Genomic DNA, 9449 nt, shown 5'->3' with positions numbered 1-9449 from the left:
TCTTTGAAGACCATATGCAGGGAGCTGTAAACTCGACCAGTGGGTGGCCCTTATGCTTGGTGCTATAGCCCAGAAAGACACAATCTAGGGACTTTAGCCCTAGTATATGTGCTCGATAGTCACCAAGAAAAGGGAAGGAACAAGACTCCAACACACGTAGATTGGAATAATCAAGTTGTTTTCCATACAAACGGAAGAAAAGAGACTGCATGTGAAGAACTTTAAAGGGTAATTTGTTAATTAGTGTGATGACCCGTTTTTACGTGTATTTTCACTGAAAGTGTGTTTTTAATTTAATTAATATATTAGTTCTTTTATTTTAAATTATTATATTTTAATTGGTTTTAATTTATTTGATGTTGTGTTTAATTTATTTTAGTCATTTTATGTTTTTAATATCGTTTTCGGCAGATCAGTTTTTAGTTTTCGGAGTGAGAATTGGACCTCATTTCTTTTCTTTTCGCTTTTTTCTTTTTCCCTTTTCCTTTTTTCTTTTCCATTTTCTTTCCTTCTTCTTTCTTTCTTTCTTTTTCTTCTTCTTTTTCTCTTCTCTCCCCGCACGCCCGAACGCCCCTTTCTCCTTCCCGTCGCCGACCCTTTGGCCGCCCAGTTCGCCGCCGTCCCGCCGCCGTGTAGTACACCACCCCCATCAAAATCTTCCCCTCCCACTGGTGATCACCCCCACCAATTTTTAGGGCCATCCGTCCAGTCGTTAGCCGCCATGCACGGTTGGAAGTCACGGCACCAACCCTCCTTCCCTCTCTGTCGCCGGTTGCTTTCTCAGCCCAGAACCGCCGCTCACCGGTAACGTGGCTGACACCACCCACCCATTTTTCTTCCCCTCCCACCGGTGAATGTTGCGACTAAACTCTGACTCAAATTAATGAATCAAGAATCTCGTGCAGTTTTACCTGCAAGTATACAGGTGTTGTAGTATCTTACAGGATCGAATCTACAGGGATTGACTTTTGTGATAAAGAAAATAAATTCAGACAATGAAACGAAATTACTAAAAGAAACGTGCAATCAAATGAAGATTGATAAAATGAATCAAATTAAAATGATAAAATGAATGGAAAAAGACTAAGGTTTCGAGGATCCGTCTAATAATTTATGATATTGTTTCCGATCAATTTACCTCAATTAAACTAGAATAATGATTCTGTTTAATTGGTAGATTTAGCATTTAAGATCGAGAAAAACAGACGCTTATGATTGAGCGTGAACGATTGATGATTAAAACATTTACAAATCTATTTGAATACCACAGGGATTCCTCAAGCATTCACTGTATTCGGAAATCACAATGAATCAAGACGAGTATATAGATAATCAAATTATCCAAATAAAATCTTTCAATCAATCAAGCTCGCAAAATAGATTTTATGTGGATTCGGAAACAATATTTAAATCATTAAACTTCACTTCTAACCTTAGTATGAAAATTTAGCCAAACATATTCATTACAAACACTATAGAAATCACATAAGCATTCTCCATTAAATAACTAACACAAGAAATACTAAGCAATAACTTAGAAATAACAAAATCTGAAATCCAATTGATACAGAGGAATAAAGCTCACAATAAAACAGAAATTGAAATTAAAAGATATTCATCAAGAAGAAGTTTCAGCCCCACCATATGCCAAGCGAAAAACATGAAGAAGCAAAAAAAAAAAAAAAAAAAAAAAAAAAAAAAACTCCAACTACTTCAACTCCACGTTAAACTCAAGCATCAATCATGTTCCTTTCTCCACTCACAAGTCCCCACTCTATTTAATTCCAACACATGAATTTATTCCAACCAATAAAGACTAAGAAACCGACTTGCTCTCTTCTATTCTCTCATGACTTTCCACTCAGCCAATTCCTATCTCACTTGGTTGAAAATTCTGCACCTATCTCCAATTCTCTCAACTCTCCACCTATCCCTTTCACTCTTTCCTATCTCTTCTCTCTCCCTTCAACCGATTCCCCCCATTCCTCAGCACGTCCAGCATCATATATATATATATATATATATATATATAGCTGCTGCTAGTCGACCACTTCTCCAATCACAATAATTTATTCCATCAATCATCACCGAATTTCCACTCTTCACTCCCCTTTAATCACGGCACCTCACTTTCTTCACACACCAACCTCTACATTACTCTGTTGCCCGAATGTAAAACCAAAAGAAAACCTTGAAAATCTGCTGCTAGCTGAATCAAAAAGAAAGAAGAAAAACTCAAACTCTCCAGCTCTTGCTGCCAAACCGAAAGCAAGCAGAAAAATGAAAGACAAAAGTCAAGAAAAACAGCTGCCAACCGAAGACTACTCCTCCTGCTGCTTTCGGTCCATGTTTTCTGCATATTGATTGCTGTTTGTTGTAACTTTTCTGCATGTGTGTTGCATGTTTGACCGAAGGATCTTCTGCTGATCATGTGATTTTTCTGTTTTGCATGTGCATCTGTTTTTTTTTTCTGAATGGTTTGCTGTTGGTTGTCCGAATGATCTGCATGTGTTGAAGATTTTTCTGCAAGTGCTGTCCATGTTCTGCTGGTGCTAGTCCGAATGTTTGGTTTGCTGCATGGTTGAATTTTCTGCTTTCTGTTCTGCATGTGTTTTTCTGCTGCATGGTTGAATTTTCTGCATCTGTTTTTCTGCTGCATGGTTGAATTTTCTGCATCTGTGATGTTGTATGAGTGCTGTCAATGTGTTGTGCTGCAGATTCTTCTTCTGCTTTCTGTTCTGCATGTGTTCTGCATGTGTGCACATCCGAATGATTCTTCTTGTTCTGCATGTGCATGTGTTTTGCATGAATGCTGTTGTGGGTCCAGCTGTGTGCATGTGATGTCCGAGTGAGTTTGTTTGCTTTTAGCATGTGTGAGTTTGTGTTGCATGCATGTGAGGTGCTTGTCTTGTTTCATGTGAATCAATTGCATTATAAATCTTTTTAAGCACCAAAATACTAGAATGTATCAATTGACTCAAGTAATGTGATCTATTGCATAATTAAGTACTTAAATCATTTTTTATTAAATAATTTGTTTGCTTAAGTAACTTAATCATGCAATTTTAGCGTTTCATCACACCCCCCAACTAGCTTATTGCTAGACTCTAGCAAACAAAGCAAATGAATTCATGCAAAGGTGAGATTACCAACTACAATTTCAGAAAATCCAAAAATCACATGCTATGAAATAGACCTGTTGAGTTTAAGAACACTGGAGATAGATTAATCTGAATTTTGTATCAACTGAGAGATTTATACACAATTTAGTTAATCAACCAAGGGAATTATATGTAACAAAGCTTGCTTTCTTTCAAGTGCATGGAAATGGGGTTAGAATTCCAAGATCGACTACCAAGAGACATTAATAGTTTCAATCACAACAACCAATCTGAGAAAACCACATGGTCTTACTCTAGTTCAAAACCATTGTAGTGCCGGCTTTCACGCTATTGCACTTTGAAAGGCGCCTACTTTTTTTTTTGTAAGGACCCCAGTAATAGGCAGCCTTTTCCACTACACAAACGTAATTTTTGTTTTTTTTTTTTTTTTGTTTTTATATTTCCTAGTGGGGGAATCAGACCTATGAATGTGCGCCTATCCACACTTTCACAAGTCAGCCCTTACCACTAGTCTACCTAAAGGATTTTTTATTTTTTATTTTTTTATTATTTTTATTATTTATTATTTTTTATTTTTTTGGATCCCTAGCTTGTCCTTTTTCTCATTTAATTCATTTTAGATCTCTTCCTAAGCCATTAGGATATGGTTCATTAGAGTCTCAAACAATTGAAGTGTAAATCAACCAACAATGACTCAATGTAGTCTTTCTAGGCCTTCCGGGTATGTGTTGTGTGTGTTTTAGCAAAACTTTTAACATTTTTCCCTTGGTTTAACAACTAAATAAAATGGATAAGTCCCTCTTTTGACATATATTCATATTTGCACTACATTCCACATGTTCCATGACCTCAACAAATCATTTTCTTTTCTTTATTTTTTATTTTTTTTATTTTTTATTTTTTTTAACACATTTTTAACAGAATTTTAACACATTTTTAACAGAAAACTCTCCCCCCAACTAAATGTGACATTGTCCTCAATGTTCAGCAATTGAATATTCGATGATGTATGCTATACAGGTATGAATTGAAGCAAGATAAACACTGCAGAACATATATTGAGACGAAAATGATTAAACAGAGAGGAAAGAATTCACCTGAGATACTCGAGTGCACACAAGGAGTAGTTTTCTGTCAAAGTTAAAAACACAAAAGAAAACAAAAGAAGGAAAAACAAAACAAACACATACGGTATATATACAATGAGGAATCAGAAATTAATTCTGATACGCAGGATCCTCCAGAGTAGTGGACTCAACCTCTGGAGTAAAATCATCCAAAAATGGTTTCAACCTTTGTCCATTAACCTTAAAAACATTATCATTCTCTGGATTTTCTATCTCAATGGCCCCAAAAGGATAAACAGTTTTTACAACAAAGGGACCAATCCATCGGGATCGAAGTTTGCCAAGAAACAAATGGAGCCTTGAATTATACAACAAAACTTTTTGTGAAGGCTCAAAAGATTTTCAAAAAATATTTTTGTCATGAAAAATTTTCATTCTCTCCTTGGCAATACGAGAATTTTCGTAAGCTTCATTCCTGATTTCCTCTAACTCATTAAGCTGAAACTTACGAAGAGAGCAAGCTTTATCCAAATCAAAATTAAATTTCTTGATTGCCCAATAAGCTTTGTGTTCCAATTCCACAGGTAAGTGACATGCCTTTCCAAAAATGAGTCGATATGGGGACATACCAATCGGGGTTTTAAAAGCAGTACGGTATGCCCAAAGTGCGTCAGTTAGTCGTAAAGACCAATCTTTGCGGCTTGGGTTAACCGTCTTTTCCAAAATTTTTTTGATCTCCCGATTAGATACCTCAACTTGGCCACTTGTCTGTGGATGATAAGGGGTAGCAACCTTATGGATAATACCATATTTTCGCATTAAGGCCTTGAAAGGCTTATTACAAAAATGTTTGCCCCCATCACTGATAATGGCTCGAGGTGTTCCAAACCTTGATAAAATATTTTCTTTCAGAAATTTCAGTACCACTTTGTGGTCATTGTTTTTGCATGGAATAGCCTCAATCCATTTGGACACATAATCCACAGCTACCAAAATGTAGAGATTGCCAAAAGAAACTGGGAAGGGTCCCATGAAATCAATGCCCCAACAATCAAATATTTTAACAACCAAGATTGGATTTAATGGCATCATATTCCGGCGGGTAATCCCTCCCAATTTTTGACAGCGCTCACAAGTTTTACAAAATTCATGGGTGTCTTTGAAAATGGTAGGCCAATAGAAGCCACATTGCAAAATTTTAAAAGCAGTTTTCTTTCCAGAAAAGTGGCCACCACATGCCCCAGAGTGACAAAAAGATATCACACTTTGAAATTCGTTATTGGGAACACATCGTCTAATTATCTGATCTGGGCAATATTTAAACAGATATGGATCATCCCAAAAGAATTTTCTTACCTCCACAAAAAATTTCCTCTTATCTTGTTGAGTCCAAATGTGAGGAATTTCACCTGTAGCAATAAAATTAGCAATGTCAGCGTACCATGGCACTTGAGATATACCAAAGAGTTGCTCATCTGGAAATGTGTCTTTAATAGGAACTGTCTCTACGGAATCTGAAAGAACAAGTCTAGACAGATGATCAGCAACAACATTCTCAACTCCTTTTTTATCTTTGATTATCAAATCAAATTCTTGCAACAAAAGGATCCATCTAAGTAACTTGGGTTTTGCATCTTTTTTCGCTAAAAGGTACTTTAACGCAGCATGATCAGTAAAGATGACAATTTGAGATCCAATCAAATAAGAGTGAAATTTGTCAAGTGCAAAAATTACTGTAAGTAGCTCTTTTTCAGTTGTTGAATAATTCATTTGAGCACTGTTTAAAGTTCTACTTGCATAATAAATAACACAAGGTTTTTTGTCCCTACGTTGGCCCAACACAGCTCCAACAGCATAATCACTAGCATCACACATAATCTCAAATGGTAAATTCCAATCAGGTGATTGCATAATTGGGGCTGAAATCAACATACCTTTTAGCTTTGTAAAAGCTAACTCACAATCATCAGTCCACACAAAAGAATTTTCCTTTGACAATAAATTGCACAAAGGTCTAGAAATTGTGCTGAAGCCTTTAATGAACCTCCTGTAAAAACCTGCATGACCTAGAAAAGATCTGATATCCCTGATGTTCTTTGGGATGGACAATTTAGAAATTAATTCAATTTTGGCCTTGTCCACTTCAAAACCTTGAGAAGAAACAATGTGACCAAGAACAATCCCTTGAGTGACCATAAAATGACACTTCTCCCAGTTTAAAATCAAATTCTTTTCTTTGCATCTAATCAGCACTTTTTCCAAATGAGTCAAACATTCATCAAATAAATCACCAAAAATAGAAAAATCATCCATGAATATTTCAACGAAACGCTCTACCATGTCACTGAATATGCTCATCATGCATCGTTGAAATGTAGCAGGAGCATTACAAAGTCCGAATGGCATCCTTCGATATGCAAAGGTACCAAATGGACATGTAAAAGTGGTCTTTTCTTGATCTTCAGGAGCAATCTCAATTTGGTTATATCCAGAATAACCATCTAGGAAACAATAGAACTTATGGCCTGCTACACGTTCAATGATTTGATCCATGAATGGTAGGGGAAAATGATCCTTTCTGGTGACAGAATTCAGTTTTCTGTAGTCAATGCACATACGCCAACCAGTAGTAACTCTAGTTGGGATCAATTCATTGTTAGCATTCTTAACTACAGTCACACCAGATTTCTTGGGTACCACCTGTGTGGGACTAACCCATTTGCTGTCAGAAATAGGGTAAATGATCCCTACATCCAGAAGTTTTAACACCTCTGCTTTGACAACTTCTTTCATGTTGGGGTTCAGTCTACGCTGCATTTCTCTAGAGGGTTTAGAATTGTCCTCTAGATAAATCCTGTGGGTACAAATCAAAGGACTGATACCTTTGATATCAGCTATGGTCCATCCTATTGCCTCTTTGTGTTCAATGAGAACACCAATTAATTTTTTCTCCTGAATTTCATCCAGTCTTGATGAAATGACCACTGGTAATGTCTCTGCTTGGCCTAAAAATACATATTTGAGATCAGCAGGTAGAGGTTTCAAGTCGAGTTTTGGTGTTTGCACACTTGAGGGGAGAGACACGACATCATGAGGTGGTAATTCCTCAAAACGTGTTCTCCATTTATCAGTGTCCATTATAGGAGTAGATTCTAGCAAAAAATTCATAGATGCAAGCACAGAATCATCATCAAAGTTCATACCATGAACCAAACAAGCCTCAAGAGGGTCAGAAAAACTTGACAAATCAAATTTATTTTGAACAAGAGTTTGGATCAGATTCACTTCCTGCACATCATCATCATCACCAGGTTGTTTGCAAATATTGAAAATATTCAACTCCAAAGTCATGTTGCCAAAAGAAATTACCATCACACCACTCCTACAATTTATTAAAACATTTGATGTCGCAAGAAATGACCTTCCCAAAATTATAGAAATTTGAGTGCAAACATCAAAGACAGGTTCCGTGTCCAAAACAATGAAATCCACTGGAAAATAAAATTTTCCTACTTGAACTAGCACATCCTCAACTATCCCTCTCGGTATTTTAATTGAACGGTCAACAAGTTGGAGTGTTACCTTGGTGGGTTTAAGCTCACCAAGACCCAACTGCTCATATACCGAGTAGGGTAGGAGGTTAACACTAGCTCCGAGGTCAAGTAAAGCTTTTTCAATTTTAAAATTTCCAATCACGCAGGAAATTGTTGGACAACCTGGGTCTTTGTACTTTGGTGGAGAATTGTTCTGGAGGATGGCGCTTACCTGCTCAGTGAGAAAAGCTTTCTTCTGCACTTTCATCGTACGCTTTACTGTGCACAAATCTTTCAAAAATTTAGCATACGAAGGAATCTGTTTGATTGCATCTAACAAAGGAATGTTGATTTTTACTTGTTTAAAAATTTCAAGAATATCCGCATTTTGAACCAACTTGTGAGAATGTTGCAACCTTTGGGGAAATGGTGCAAGTATTGGGGCTTTCACAGGCACATCTAATTCAACCTTCTCAAGTTCACCATCACTCTTGGAATTTAAAGAGTTGTTGGTCTCATCAACTTTCGTTGTTGAAATGCTCTTATCAATTATTTTTCCACTGCGTAGAGTGGTGATGGACTTTGCATGTTCAAATTTTGAATCAGAGGGATTTGAATTTCTTACCTCAAATTTACCTTTTGGATTTGGCTGAGGTTGAGCAGGAAACTTACCCTTTTCTTGAGCATGTAATGCAGAGGTCAAGTCGCTGATAGAACTTCTCATCTCAGTAATGGCCTGCATTGTCTGAGTGTTGATATTGGCTTGCCCCTGCATAAAAGTCTGTAATGTCTCCTCAAGGGTTTTTTTATGTGGAGGCACATAAGGAGTAAAAGAAGATGGCCCTTGAGGATTTTGATTTATATTTGACTCATTCCTCCAACTAAAATTGGGATGATTTCTCCATCCAGGATTATATGTTTCCGAATATGGGGAAGAAAATGGTCTCCGATAAGAATTCATGACATTTGCTTGTTCATGCAACACCTCTTTAAAAGCAGGGATTGTTGGACAATCCTGAGTTAGGTGTCCACTAATCTCACAAGTGCCACAATTTTCTTCTTCTTTTTCACTGGCCTTAACCGGATTTACCTTCCTAAGTTCCATGGCTTCAACTTTTCTTGTCAGACTTGCTATCCTAGCATTCACATCATCATTTCCTTTAAGAACATAAATACCTTCTTGAGACATGGCACTGAGTTTGGGCTTATTTGACCGATCAGAACGATCTGTGTTATCCCAAGATTGGGCATTTTCAGCTAACTGGTTAAAATAGTCCCAAGCGTCATCAGGATCTTTATTTAGAAAATCACCATTACACATCATTTCTACAAACTGACGCATTTGAGATGTTAAACCTTCATAGAAGAAACTGATGGTGCGCCAAGTTTCATAGCCATGATGTGGGCAAGTTAGCAACAATTCTTTAAAACGTTCCCAACACTGAAAAAATGTTTCATTTTCCTTTTGAGAAAAATTCATAATATTTCTGCGAAGAGTGTTGGTCCTATGAGTAGGAAAAAACTTTTTTAGAAATTCCCTTTGCATTTCTTGCCATGTGCCAATAGATCTTGGTCTCAAGGAGTTCAACCAATTCTTAGCTTTTTCTTTCAAAGAGAATGGAAACAACTTTAATCTAACAACATCATCATTGATAGTTTGGTTTTATAAAGTTGCACAAACTTCTTCAAATTCTTTTAGATGCAAATAAGGACTTTCTGAATCCAAG

The 9449-nt window shown here is 36.7% G+C and overlaps 1 non-coding gene across 1 annotated transcript; it reads left to right on the top strand.

Annotated features, from left to right (window-relative positions):
* The first annotated feature begins 9113 nt into the window (after positions 1-9113).
* LOC122280208 lies at positions 9114-9217 on the top strand. Its single transcript, XR_006229794.1, has one exon. It is a non-coding gene; the product is annotated as a small nucleolar RNA R71 (small nucleolar RNA).
* The last annotated feature ends 232 nt before the right edge of the window (positions 9218-9449 follow it).

The sequence above is a fragment of the Carya illinoinensis genome, chromosome 10 (genome assembly GCF_018687715.1).
Source record: "Carya illinoinensis cultivar Pawnee chromosome 10, C.illinoinensisPawnee_v1, whole genome shotgun sequence".
Taxonomy (NCBI): Eukaryota; Viridiplantae; Streptophyta; class Magnoliopsida; order Fagales; family Juglandaceae; genus Carya; species Carya illinoinensis.
The sequence above is the reverse complement of the archived record's forward strand: the minus strand, read 5'-3'. Positions and strand labels throughout refer to the sequence as shown.